This window comes from Phaseolus vulgaris, chromosome 10, assembly GCF_051622355.1.
Source record: "Phaseolus vulgaris cultivar YP4 chromosome 10, ASM5162235v1, whole genome shotgun sequence".
Taxonomy (NCBI): domain Eukaryota; kingdom Viridiplantae; phylum Streptophyta; class Magnoliopsida; order Fabales; family Fabaceae; genus Phaseolus; species Phaseolus vulgaris.
In genome coordinates this window covers 35,081,728-35,097,012 of record NC_143507.1, presented here as the reverse complement: position 1 = coordinate 35,097,012, position 15,285 = coordinate 35,081,728, and the positions used below count along the sequence as shown (strand labels likewise).

Below are 15,285 nucleotides of genomic sequence, written 5' to 3'. Positions count from 1 at the left end.
GAAGGAAATGTGAATAAGAATCGTGAGGAGCAACTGACAACAACCTTAACCACTCAAAACACAGGTTTCAAACTAACCAAACAATCCTACAACCAAAAAAATATGGTTAGTAGACTCCTCTTTTAACCCACACAAACAACAAAAACATACTTTCAACCACAATCTCACGCCTCATCAAGTTAACTTTAGTGGCAATCTTGTTTTCAATACCCTCAAAGTCGTAACCTGGGCCGAAGGCAAAGCCTTAATACTCTAAAAAAATTTGAACAAGCGTGAGCGTTCCCCTACGTTCTCTCCCTTTAAAATATCGTAAGTAGAATTAACCGAAAACTCTAGAGACACTCCATCATTCCAAGACCATCTGTCAACATTACCCGAAGCGAGACTCACCCCATACACCACCTCAAGAAGCTGACAAACCTGAACCTTCTCCCACTCAAAAAGACTCCTTCGCCAAACTAAATTCCACCTCCAAACATTGTTAACCCAAACCCCGCAAAAATCTAGCAAGCATCTTTGTTGCCACAAAGGGCGAACAACCTCAGGAACTTACTTTTCAAAGCAACGTTACCCACCCACCTGTCTTTCCAAAATTTTATAGTCTTCCCAAAATTTTATAGTTTTCTCATTACCAACTTCCCACCTAAAGCAATCTTCGAAGTTCCTACCCCACTCCTTCAACATCCAAAAATCTCCTTCAAATCCCTCCACCAAAGAGATTGATACAAATATCCTCATACTTGAATAGAGATTTTTGTATATGGATTGGAGTACCCGAATAGTCCCATTTATATAATTTTTAAAGTGTAACTATATGATAAGACTCCAAACATAAAAAAAAAATACTAATATAAAATTATGATTTTATAGTAATTTATTATGATGCATAGTAAATAAAGCGATAATAATTTTAAAATTATAAAAAAGTTTTTTCTATATTGATCTGATATCCATCTTTAATAGCCTAAGTTTTTGTAGGACAATTTCCATTTTTCTAAAAAGGTCACTTCACTATTGACGAAAAGGGAAATTTGTCAATATTTCATATAATTGGAGCCACTAATTTTAGATTCCTAGAGATTGTGTTCCTACTTGAGTTTTCCATAAAAGGTTAAGGACCCTCAAATTTTCAACCTTGTATGTATTAGGAACTTAATTAAAAAGTTGCCCATATCGAAATCTTTACATTTAAAACCAAATCATAATCCAATTAATCAATATATAGTTTTAGCTTTGTTTTGGAAAATCACAATGTGATCCACCTATACTTCCAGCCTTTTGTAAGTTTCTTCACGTCAAATTGGTAAAAACTTGACACATACATTAAGGTTTTTTTCCTCATTATTGGTTATGAGCTTGGTATGATTAATTACTCGTTTTTTTTAAATAAATTAATTATCAGCATGATATATTATTAAAAAATTCATTAGCATTAGCAGTACTTAACTATTTTGTCAATCTATTTTTTTTATCAATAAAAAATATAATTTAATTAAGTAAAAGTCTATGAACTATTTTCATTGATGATATGAAAATAAATATGTTTATAAATGACTTATATTTCATTAGAATAATGATTAAATTGCATTATAAGATAACTTTTTTTTCAAATGATTTCACTAATGATAAATAACACTAAAAATTCTATTAAATAGAAATCAATTTTAAAAATAAAAAATAATTAGTTACTATATATTAACTTATATACTATTTTATAAATTAAAAAATATTTATATTTAAAGTAGTTTCTATTATTACAAAACATGACAATTTCTATTATTAATAAAAAAAATTAATTTTAAATTAGTACTTAATTAACTATCAGTTATTTTATATTTTAAAATTAGTAGTTAAAACCTTAATAATTAATTAGATATCAATTAGTTAATTAGATACTAATTTATAAATTTTCATTAATAATAAAAACTATTTAAATATCAATATTTTTATAATGCATAAAACAATATCTAATTTAATTAATATAGTAATTAATTATTTTTATTTTTAAATTGGTTTGAATTTAATGATTATTCTTACAACTTTCTTTAAGATAAACTACACTGTTTCTTTAATAAATTCAACTATTTATTGCACTACCTTAATCAATTATGGTATTTAACATTTTGGGTCCCTGAAGTATTCCTACAAACTTTGATTCATTGGTATATTTTTCATAATTTAAATGAAATGATGAAATTATCATTAAGAATCAAATATGTATAAGCTTTTGGAAAATGAGTTTATAACTTAAGAACTAAGATAGAAGAATAAAATAAAAATTGATGGATTAAACTAGACACCCAACAGAAATTTTGCATAGGATCTGAAAATTGTTTCTGAAAACATCATGGTCCCATTTGGTAGTTTGTTGCATTATTGAAGGTGCTTGTTTACATGCTACAGGGATAATTGTTTATGTTCCTTTTTCCTTTTGACCATATATGCAAAGTTGAGAGGGAAAATTTACAGACAGAACCTCTTAGGGTAAGAAAAAGTGTTTGAGTGACATATATGGGAGATTGTTAGTAAGGGTTTATAAGCATGGAGAGTTGATGAGAGAGTCATATATGGGAGATTATAGTTGTTTATAGTGCGTCACATGGTTGGAGAGAAGAGAGGTGAATTGCAAAATTGGCATGACCATGAAGATGAGAAGTCCATAAAGCAAGAAGCTCCAAGAAGAAGGATTTACCACAAAGGGTGTGAGAATAGGAAGATGGTTGAAAAAGAAAAAGGAGGGGTGAAAGAAAGTGAGACGTCACATACATGATATTAAAGAGAGTCATAATAATTTAGGGTAGAAGTGGGTCCAATGAGTTCAAAATACCAAAAACTTATCCCCTAGGCTTAGCTAGGGTCTAAAGGAAGTGGGGTAGTTTTAGGGTTTTTAGTTGGAGAAAGGTTCCCATTGGTGTGAGAAGGACATTAATGGCAGTTTCCATTTTGGGCTGTGGACCCTCACTGTTGCCATCAGCCAGTAGAGCTTTCAACCCTTTCTCTCTCTCTCACACACCCATTGCCACTGCACCAACATTGCTTCCTTGGAGTGAATAGGGAACAAAAGAAAGAGAAGTACGCAGTTTTTTAGCATTGTGCTTTGTCTCTTACTTCAATATTAAATTCATTTGCTTTCATATTTCCTAACTTTGCAACCCTCACTTCTTCTGGATATTAGGTGGGGGAGACAACCCTTTTACATCTCCCTTCTAAAAAATTTAAATTAAGAGTCTTCACATTAAAAAAAAAAAATTTAGATAAAAAAATAATTAGTTGTTATAATAATTAAATTAGAGACCATTTTAGAAACTAAAAAAAATTGGTTTCTAAATTAGTTTATATTATTGTTAAATAGTTTTTAAATTGGTATTTAATTAGTTACCAAGGTTTTAACTACCAATTATTTAGTTTCTAAATTTGATAGCAAAAACTTTGGTTGCTAACTAGATACCAATTTAGAAACCATTTATCAATAATAAAAACTAATTTAGAAACCAAAAAATTTTAGTCTATAAAATGCTCTCTAATTTAGTCCCTATAACAACTAATTATTTTTTTTTCATGATTTTCTTGTAGTGTCATATATTAACAAGAAAATTATTTTTTTTTTAAAATGAAATAATTTTAAAATTATATTGTTATACATCGCAGTTATAAAATGGTGTAATCGTCGAAAATTATTTTTCTTAAATTAACTTTTAGTTTCTCTTTCTTGGTTTGCAGTCAATTAGGATTAGCTGCCTACTTTGATGGGTTAAAGGTTTTATCTATTTTGTATAAATGTTAGAGCTTCTATCAAATACTCTAGTTTAACTTTTTGTTGAAAAAAAAAATACCTTTTAGTTTTTAACTTTTATAAAAGTTTAGATGATTTTCATAAAACTCTGAAGTATTTCTTTTTGTATTATATTGAGCTCAATTATCCTCTTTGTTACGCGAAGAAAAGCACTTATAACAACACTTCAAAAATAATTAATGAGATTATAAATACGTAATCATAAACAATTTATATATTCAAAGAATTGTACTATAATTGTCAAAAATCTAACAAATATTTTTTGAATTGGACACTTCACGGATACGTGTCCTACAGGTGTAGATGGTTAATTATATAGATGAAAGTTCACTTCGAATAAATCTAAACACAATTTTAAAAAGAAAAATACATTAATTTTCTAAAAATTAAAACTTTATTGTATAAATTGTTATTATGATTATAAAAATAAGAAACAAATTCTTGTGAACCAGTCATAAAAGACATCTTTCTGCTCCAAAAAATAATCTGGAACATACTTATGCATATAAATATTTATTGTCGATTTATATAATTCATAATTATATAATATATAGATTTGTTTCTCCCGTGTCCTACATTTTAGAGATTTTACGTATTTTCATGTTTGTGTCTGTATCGTATCAGTGTCCGTGTCAGTGTCTATACTACATAGTTAAATAGTTTTACATCAAGATGAATTATATTTTATATAATTTTTCTTTCTTAATTCATTTAATTCATGTAAACATACTATAATATTTAAATACACCATTATAGTGGAGAGACATGACACAACAGCTAGGTATTTGGCGTTGAACTTTAAAAGAAGGCACTTTCATGGCACTGCAGCTCATGTGGGCTAGGGTTACCCCTTTCATATTTTTCAATGCCCTTTGCATTTGCAATTGGAATTTCTTTGGGGTAACTTCATTCTGCCCTACACTTATTTTTTCTCAATAAAATAACCTTAAAAGTTCAATTATTTTTTGCCTTTTTAAGTTAGTACGAATTTTTGTCTTTCCTTTCCTAATTTTAATGAAAATTAACTTCCAATTATATGAAAAATCTTTTGAATCAAAATTATTTTTCCACGCGCGCTCCTCATACCGAACAGTCACCATTTGTCTAATGAATAAGGTTATTTGTCATTCATGCGTCACACCATCATAATATCTTTGTGAATTATAAATCTGTGTGCCTCCAACAAAATTATATCCAAAAAATATTATGTGTAATATAAAATAAAATAAAAATAATTAAGTAGGTAAAAATGAGACTGAAATATCTTTTGTTTTATTATTTTCTTTAAAAATAAGATCAAATTATAATATATAAATACAGTAAAGTTGTTTGTGTTATCCATTATCAAGATTTCTAGTGAACCTATAAATATTTTCTAGATTTGACATGTTTATTATTAAATATCTCAACTAAAAATAAAATAAAATTAATATATATATATAAATAAAAGTAGAGTATAAATATTACTTTTCAACTTATTTTTGAGAAAATAAGTTAAACAAAATCAATATATTTAGAAAGATAAAATATTTTTAAAAATAATAACATTTACCTTTAATTAAATCTTCTTGAAATAATGTATAACTTCCTTAAATTGTTATGATGTATGCTATATAGCTGCGTCGCCGTTATTGAAACGTTAATAATTTAACATGCACGTCAACCATGTGACCCTTGCAATAAATATATTTTAAATTAACATGTTTTTAACATGTTTCACACCAAGGAAGCACTTCATTACAAAAACAAAAACAAAATTTCCAACCAATTTCATTCATTTTGTAGAAACCTTGCTTTAAGAGAATATTAGCTAAGGACAACCCTCTAACTCATAATTTATTTCTACTTTGGAAAATGTACCATGTAAGCTTCACTATCTCACATTATTATTAAATAATTTATATTTAATTTTACTTTAACAGAAGAAATTTTTAAGAACTTTAAATAATTCATTATTTCTATTTTTCATTTAAATTTTATTATGATATATAATAATATTTATCAGTACAAATTAATTAAAAGTTAATTAATTTTCAAAAAAAATTGAATTTTGATAATATATAATAATAATAATATTTTAATTTAAAACTAATGTCAAATATATAATACTTTAAATAAATTCTTGTTGTCAAATATAGTCAATATTTTTCTGTGTTCTTGATGTTGTTTTCCATACATGTTAGACATGTTCATCATTAGGATGACATACCCGAATCATTGGCCACTTTCTTAACCTAGTAAATTTATTAAATTTAGTATTTTTTTTTCATTGCATTTTCTATGTCAAATAAATCAATATTATATTAATATTTGCACTTTATTATAATAAAATATAATTAGATATTATACAATGAGTTATTTTTTTCTATTTAATTTGTTATTATATTTGTTATTAACATTGTCTTTTATTTAAATGGCACACATCTTGATTCAATGAATTATTTTGTTTATTTTTTCTCCTTTAATATGGTATCAGAGTCCTTAAGAGGTTATCATTATCGATATTTGAGTTTATTATGCAATTCGTTATCAAGTTTTTCTTGATTTTCATGCTCTATGTCCTCGACATGAGAGATTGTGTTGGAGATTTCACATCAATTAGAAATAAAATCAATTTATAATATATAACTAAGGACAAAACTCAACATACTAAACCAGTTTTGTGAGCGTTAGGCTTAAACTCTATCTTAATATGGTATCATACGTTATTTTTCGCATTCATTTCAATAATTTATTTCTCCCATAGATGTCATAGATGAATACTCTAATATCTCACGATTGACTTTGCTCTTAGTGGTATGGTTAGGTCTACAATAGATGTAGTCATTTTTCCAACGGTTTAGTTTTTTTTCTATTTTTATCAATTGTTTATTTAAAGGTAGATGGATCATTGGTTCAATTATCAGTACTCATATTGCTCATTCATTTTCATGTTTTCAAACATACAAATGTCAGTGATAAAATCCTTATGTTACTCAATCAATTTGTTATTCATGTAGTTAGTTATTAGTGTTGTTTAATTTGTTTTGTCAGTGCTTTATTGACCCATAGTGATTTGCCAATCACATTTCGTAAAAATCATTTTTTTATCAAGGATATGGTTCACTCCAGGAAGACTATTGGTGATAATTTCATTGAAGGATTGTATGTATTGTCTCTTTCAATTATTTCACGTAATAAATGTAATTTTTTTCCTTTAATACTAGTACAAATACTTTTTTTGTTCAAAATATCAATTATTGTAAGAATGTTTATGTTTCACATTCTAGACTTGGACATTCCTTTGATAAAGTCCTTTGAATTTTGAGTAAATGGCATTCCTTTTTATATGCCACATAATTTGCCTACTTCAAATTGTCAAATTTGTCTTCTTGTCCACTTCACTCAATAAGGTGTGATGGAAGAGGGCCCAAGCTCACCACACTATGAAAGCCAAAAGACTAAGACTAGCTTCACAAAGGAGCGTCTAGCCTCCCAAAGGAGCGTCTAGTCTTCCAAATGGAGCGTCTAGCTTCACAAGGGAGCGTCTAGCCATGGCTACATAAGGAGCATCTATGAAGAGTCCTAGACCGTCTAGCTTCACACACACATGAGCCAAGCTACGGTTTTAGGAAAAGAAGGCTTTGTTGCATAAAGGCCCATTAGGGGTACTTAGTAGATAGGATAGTGTAGAAAGCACTTTGTGAAGGAAACATTCTAGAAACTAGGTTAGTGTGGCCGGTCATGGATTGGCACATGGCTTAGCATTTAGATTTAATTTTTGGTTTTCTTTTCTTGTAATTTAGCTTACAAGTTACGTCCACAAATAGCCTATAAATAGGAAGGCTATCCCATTGTATTTGACAAGTTTAATTGAGTATTGTTATGCTGCCCATTTTGTGCACTAGCTTTACTTCTCCTAGAAATCTAGGCTATAAACTTCACTCCCTTCACCTTTCTTCATAGAGCTGGCCGAACCTCTCTAACCCATACTCATCATGCACCTTCAAAGCCATCACAACTCCTAGGAGGGCTTTGTTTCACTCACCCATTGCTTCCGCATCACTTTTACTACTTTGATTCAAGAAGAACACATGAAATGCCATCATTTGGTATCAGAGCTTTTGGTTCTTCAAGATGAGTAGCTTGTCTTTTTAATTTCAGTTCTTCTTTATTTCATCTTTGTCATTTCAATTCCTTACTTGTCTTGCTGTTTTTATATTTTAATTTGTTCTTGGTGTGCTTTGTGGAAGATCCAACCCAAGCACTCTTGTTCATTTGATCTTGAACAAGTTCTTGTGCAATTTGTGATAGGATTCCATACACCTTTGTGTTGCTATTTTGTTTTAGGCTTTGAGTCTTTATTGCTTTCATTATTTTTGCTTCATATTATGCTTTGAGTCTTTAATTTTCTGAATCTATACATGTTTTGTCAAGTCATGTTCATCCATATTGTCATCAATTCTTAGTAGTCCTATTTTTTTGGCTTGATTGTTTCTTGTTTTGGGTCTCTTTATATTGCTTTAATCTGCTGTTATTTTGATCCTTTGGTGCTTTTTATTTTTAGTTTGAGTTCATAATTGTGTCTTAGTTCTTACACAATTTCCATTCTCACATTTCCATTGTGTTAATTTTGGTTATCTTGCTGTTTTCTTCCAGTTTTCCAGATTTCCCCTGTATCATCTCTCTGTTCTGGGCTGTTTTGTTTAACAAAATTTTTCCACCCATAGGAAAATTCTGAATTTCTGGAAAATGCAAGTTTAAGGTGTTATAGAAAAGACAAAAAAAGAATGAGGTCAAAAGGAGCAACAGAAAAAAAATGATAAATCTCACAAAATCAGAGTGCAAATCTTGAGCGTTCCAGCTGGCCTAACTGCACACCAAATTTGCAAAAATTATTAAAAAAAAATGGTGCATGCGTTTTAGGTGATTCCAAAGCCAAAATTTAGATAAGATCCTGAATTTTCTTGTATCCAAATTTCAGAAACAAATTTTACAATTACAGCTCAGCATAAATCGGGGAACAAAACGTTTTCTAGCCCACAACATTTTCCAGTGGTGCTGTTTTTTTTATTTGGTCATCTAATCTAGTGCTTTTCTTTAGGAATTCTTTTTGTGTGCCAACTTTTATTGAGTACCTTTAATTGTTTGCTTTAATTCCTTGAATCTCTTTCTAAGTTGTCATATTATAAATCCTTTTGGTGGTACTGTTTTCTTTCAATTAAATTTGTTTCTTGCTTTTGTTTCTTGACCTCTCTTTTGTGGGTGCTGGAAATTAATTCTCTCTTGGTGCTTATGTGCATGGAAATTGACTTGGTTTAAGGTTAAGCCCTTGTGAATAGGTGCTGGAAATTGGAGAATTAAAGCCAACTTTCTAAGGAGGAGTCAAAGCTAAGGCCGAAACAAGCTTCCTTGAAACAAACACTACAAACACCTAGAAGATCAACAATCAAGACAACAAAGAAAGTGCACTAACCAAAAAAAAAAAAAGAGGAACAACAAAGGGGGTTTTCTTATCTCCTTTACAACTTGGTTTATTGTTAATTACCTCTTTTAAATTACGTTTTAGACGGTGAGTGTGTCTTCAAGGGCTCAAAGTGTCCAAGAAGCCTCACCTAGGGCCGAATAGCATAGTAATTTTGCTTAGTAATTTGTTGCTTGTTTGAACTTGTTTTTCTTTTGATTTGGTAGAAACGTTTTGCATGCTTAGTATTGTTTAATTTTGTGCTATACCGACTAGCTTTGATTGCATAGTTAGCTTGCATAGTTTTCTTGCTTTTGATTTCTCAACTTCTTGTGTTCTAAGTGTTCTACTAAGAGAAAATTTTGTGTGAAGTCATTGGAGGAAAGTTTTTGGCAAGGAAAAGGCTTGGTACTTAAGTAGTCCATTGTGACTCACCTCCCTTACCTGGAAAACTCCCTTCTCTAACTTTCCTAAACTTTCTCCAAGTAAAACACCTATATACACAAAGTTTTAGCCATGTCTTCTTCTTCTCACTCTCCAAAGTCTATAGAAAGTGAAGTAAAATCTTTGAAAACCCTTTTAAAAGAGGTATCCCAAGCGGTACAATTAATTTCCTTTAGACAATTGGAGAATGAAAACAAAATTAATGAGTTGGCTAGAGCTCAAGAAGAGAAATCCCAAAAATCTCAAAAATAAAAAAAAACAAATACTCATGCATCACAAAGTATTGCAACTCTAGGGGAGGGAAGCCTTAGAATTAATGATTACTATCAACCACCCCCTAAAAGAACTAGACAAAGGGAGCAAGAGAGCCCAAAGGAAGTAAGGGTAGACCTACCCCATTTCTATGGTAAGGAAGACGTAGAGGCCTACCTAGATTGGGAGATGAAAGTAGAGCAACTCTTTGCTTGCCATAGGGTGAGTGAAGAGAGGAAGGTACCCTTAGCAACCCTTAGTTTCCAAAGCAATGCCATGTATTGGTGGACCTCTCTAGAGAGAGACCGACGTCTTCATAGGGAGCCTTCCATAGAATATTGGAATGACCTTAGGGGAGCCCTAAGACGTCGCCACATACCTTCCTACTACCATAGGGAGTTGATGGACAAGCTCCAAAGACTCCCACAAAAGAACTTAAGTGTGGAAGAGTATAGGCAGAAAATGGAGCTCTACATGATGAGAGCATCCATTAGAGAGGAAGAAACCACCACCATATCTAGGTTTCTAAGTGGGCTCAATCTTGAAATAAGGGATAGAGTAGAACTATTACCCTACCAAGACTTGAATGATTTGGTTCAACTTTGCATTAAAGTTGAACAACAAAATTTGCGCAAAACTTCAAGTCAAAGGGTGGGTTCTTACTCCAACTCTTATCCCAAGAAAGACTTTAAAAGGGAGGGTAGTACACCTAGAGATGAACCCAAAGAGACTACCAAACCCTTAGTGAAAGATGCCTCCACCCCATACATCCGTGCTAGGGACACCAAATGTTTTAAATGTTTTGGAAGAGGGCATGTGCAAGCACAATGTCCAAACCAAAGAATTTTGTTTTTAAAAGGAAAAGATGAATACACAAGTGGTGAAGATGAACCTAGTACCCAAGAAAAAGGGGAAGGAGAAAGGATAAATCCTTTGGAGGGGGACTTATTGATGATTCAAAGAATTCTCCACAATCAACCTAGTGCACCCATTGAGACACAACGAGAGAACATTTTTCATACTAGATACAATGTTTTAGAAAATATATGCTCTCTTATTTTGGATGGTGGGTCATGCTGCAATTGTTGTAGCACTAGATTGATTGAAAAATTACAACTACAAGTAGTTCCTCATCCACAACCTTACAATTTACAATGGATCAATGAGGATGGAGAACTACGTGTAGACAAACAAGTGGAAATCGAGTTTTCTATAGGCAACTACAAAGACAATGTTTTATGTGATGTAGTACCTATGGAAGCTTGCCACATCTTATTAGGTAGACCATGGCAATTTGATAAGAAAACCTCACATAATGGTCTAACTAACGAGATTTCTTTTATCCACAAGCATAAAAGGTTTGTACTTAGCCCTTTACCACATTCCCAAGTGGTAAAAGACCAAATACAAATGAAACACAAAAGGGATGAAGAAAAAATAGAAAAAGAAAAAAAATTTGGGAAACAAAAGGCGTGGGAGAATAGTGTTCCTTCCCACAAGGTCATTCAACAAGTCAAGCATATTAGAAATACCTTTACAAACATGCTTCTTGTTGAACAACCTAGCCTTTCCTTTTGTAAAGGAACACTTGCAAGCATGAACACAAAAGAAAAGTCCTTACAAGAAGCTTGCATAGATCAAGAAGGAGAACTCATGGGACAAAAGAAAGTTGATCAAACGCTAGAGCTTTTAAGAGGAAAACTTTTGTCACCCATGAGAAAAGAAGTTCAAAGACATTACTTTAAGTACAACTCATGTTTTCAAACTACACCTAAAGTAAAGTCTCATGAACTCTATACTCCTTCCCCTTTTGCAAATGATCCTTGGGAAGATACAAGTTTCATTTTAAAACTCCCTAGGACAACAAAAGGTTTTAATTCAATCTTCATGGTTATGGATAAACTCTTCTCTAGAGAAGTGATACATCTTCATGGTTTATTTTCAAGCATAGTATTGAATAGAGCTCCAACTTTCGCAAACCATGATTTGAGGATTTCCTTTGGAAAACTTGCAACTAAGTTGCACACTTTAAATGCTTATCATCCTCAAACGCATGGTCAAAATATTTTTGAAAATATAGCTCTTTCTATTATGCCTAGGATAATCATGAAGTGCACACACAATTTTAGAGATGAGCAAACATACCATCAAGTAGTTCACAAAACTACTTCTACTTTTAAAGTTATGTGTGTGCTCAATCATCTTTCTTCTTTTAAGTTGTTACCATCTCCTATAGGATTTATGCCTCAAGAGAAGGTAACCACAAATGACCATTTTAAAATACAAAAGATGATTAGAGGCCACACACAACCCTTAAAAGAGAAATCTTGTCCAAGGTTGCCAACACCAAAAGACAAACAACAATGGCAACCTAGTAAAATTAATTTGCAAACTAACACCTATGCTTTATTTGATTATTTCTATAGGTGGACGTTTGATCCAGGAGGACAAGCTTTGAAGAAACAAGATGCTGCTATCCGAGATCAAGCCTGAATATCTGAGGATAGATCTTCTCAAAAGAAGGAGGAGATGATGGACACCATCCAGCCACAACCATTCCCCTAAGCAAAAGCATTGGATTTGAGGACAAATCCTTTTCAAGAGGGAGGGGATGATGGAAGAGGGCCCAAGCTCACCACACTATGAAAGCCAAAAGACTAAGACTAGCTTCACAAAGGAGCGTCTAGCCTCCCAAAGGAGTCTAGTCTTCCAAATGGAGCGTCTAGCTTCACAAGGGAGCGTCTAGCCATGGCTACATAAGGAGCATCTATGAAGAGTCCTAGACCGTCTAGCTTCACACACACATGAGCCAAGCTACGGTTTTAGGAAAAGAAGGCTTTGTTGCATAAAGGCCCATTAGGGGTACTTAGTAGATAGGATAGTGTAGAAAGCACTTTGTGAAGGAAACATTCTAGAAACTAGGTTAGTGTGGCCGGTCATGGATTGGCACATGGCTTAGCATTTAGATTTAATTTTTGGTTTTCTTTTCTTGTAATTTAGCTTACAAGTTACGTCCACAAATAGCCTATAAATAGGAAGGCTATCCCATTGTATTTGACAAGTTTAATTGAGTATTGTTATGCTGCCCATTTTGTGCACTAGCTTTACTTCTCTTAGAAATCTAGGCTATAAACTTCACTCCCTTCACCTTTCTTCATAGAGCTGGCCGAACCTCTCTAACCCATACTCATCATGCACCTTCAAAGCCATCACAACTCCTAGGAGGGCTTTGTTTCACTCACCCATTGCTTCCGCATCACTTTTACTACTTTGATTCAAGAAGAACACATGAAATGCCATCAAGGTGTCTCAATCATTATTTAATATATTACATTATGACACTTGGGGACCCTATTGGATAAGCCTACTTATGATGAGAAACATTTTTTCCTAACTTTGGTGGATAATTGTAGTCATTTTACTTGGAATTTTTTTCTCACACGCAAATTTGAAGTTGTTAATTTTATAAAACATTTTTTTTCAAAATGGTTAAAACTCAGTCTAGGACCAGGTTAAGTGTTTCAGGTTTGACATACAAAAGAGCTTGCTCTTACTAGTTTTCTAGCATAACAAGGCATTCTACATCAATTTTGTTGTGTTTAGAGATCTCAACAAAAATCAATGGTTGAGAAAAAAACATAAACATCTATTGAATGTGACTCGGGCTTTATTTTTTTCAATCCAAGTTTTCAATTCAATTTTTAGGGGAGTGTTGGAAATATTAGTATAATTTCAATCCTATTGTTATTGTTACTTTTTTGGGTAAGCATTTTATTTTGGGTGAACGTTTCTAAATGTTACTTTTGTGTTAATCCATTTATTATGTTTTTTTAACTAAAACTAGATTTATTACTAGTTACTCATTCTTATCTAAAAATACAACATATTCAAAGTAAGAAAATACAACAATAAACAAAACAACTCTTATAAAAAAAATATAGTCTTTTATTTTGTATTGTTTTCTTTAAAATAACATGGTGTTCACAAGATTCAGAGATCATTCATTACACTCGATCGATCTAACGAGTTGTTGTATTTTGCGAGAGGAGAACATATTATTGTGTCTTGTCCTGTGTAGTGGGATCATTTTCTATCTAAGAATAATGTTCTATGTGCCTCAACCTAAGCTTTTTTTATTTCCTTCTTCATTAATAACGTTTATCATGTATTGTTGTTTGTTATAAGAATAGTTTGACATGATCAATTTCTTTTATTCTTTGTCTTTGTCTTTTTTTCTAACATTCTTAAAGAGAAAAGTCTTCATTATTACTTTTATTGTAAAAATTAGAGATAATATTTTATCATGTCTTTTATGATATGTTTAAGTCATAAAGTAAGTCTGAAAATGTTATGGGTGAAATTTTTTCTATTGGCAACAACAAATGAAATTTTGGTTAATTGAAATAGGGTTATTTTTCTATTATCTTTAAAGCTAATGATTCTTTTATTATATTATGTGATGGTTTAACATCTTTTGCTTTTAAACATAATGTTTTTGATAAAAATATATGGTATAGACATGTTTTAAGTGTTTTATTTGGTAACATTTTTAATATATTTTGTCATAGTAAAACGATTGTTGAGTTATGGGAAACACTTGAACTGAAATATGGATATGCTGGAAAAGAAAAAGAGTTTTTATAGATATTCTTGTGAAAAAATGGTTGAGATTCAAAAAATGGTTGAGTTTCAAATGAATGATAATTAATATATTTTTTTATCATATTCATGAATATGAAAATATTGTTTATGACATGAAATTTAAAGGAATTGTTTCACTTAACATCATCCTTGTGGATTTTATGACTTCAAAGTTGCCTACTTCATGGTCTGATTGTGCTCAAATTTTGAAACATAAGCCTGAAAGTTTCTCTTTTAACGATTTGTGTGTGTCTTTACATTGAGGAGATACATCGCTTTTTTCAAAAGTTTATTCAAAATTCTCAATCTATTTTCAAAGCCTATCTTGTTGAGAACTCCAATAAGTCTAAGAAATCTTATAAGCCAAATCCAAAATCCTTCAAAAGGAACATTTTTAATAAAAAATAAGTTTACTCAAAGGCCTTCTTTTTCTTATAACAATAATAGGCTAGAGGATAAAAGTGTGGGGTGGAAATTTATATTTTGGTTGTCATATTCTTAATATAATTCCTTATAAAGATGGTGATAAAACTCCTTATGATGAACGAAAAAATAACTGTATTTAAAATATCTTAAAGTGGGGAGGTGTCTTGCAAAGGTTAATATACCTTATGCATGTTGAATCTTGCATGAACTCCAACCAAAACTGTTACTATGATGTATAAATTGCTTAAGGAAATGTTTGACAATGTTTGGATCGAACAAAACATGA

General features: G+C 31.2%; 1 pseudogene; it reads left to right on the top strand.

Annotated features, from left to right (window-relative positions):
- The first annotated feature begins 14,296 nt into the window (after positions 1-14,296).
- Positions 14,297-15,075, top strand: LOC150024753 (uncharacterized; annotated as a pseudogene).
- The last annotated feature ends 210 nt before the right edge of the window (positions 15,076-15,285 follow it).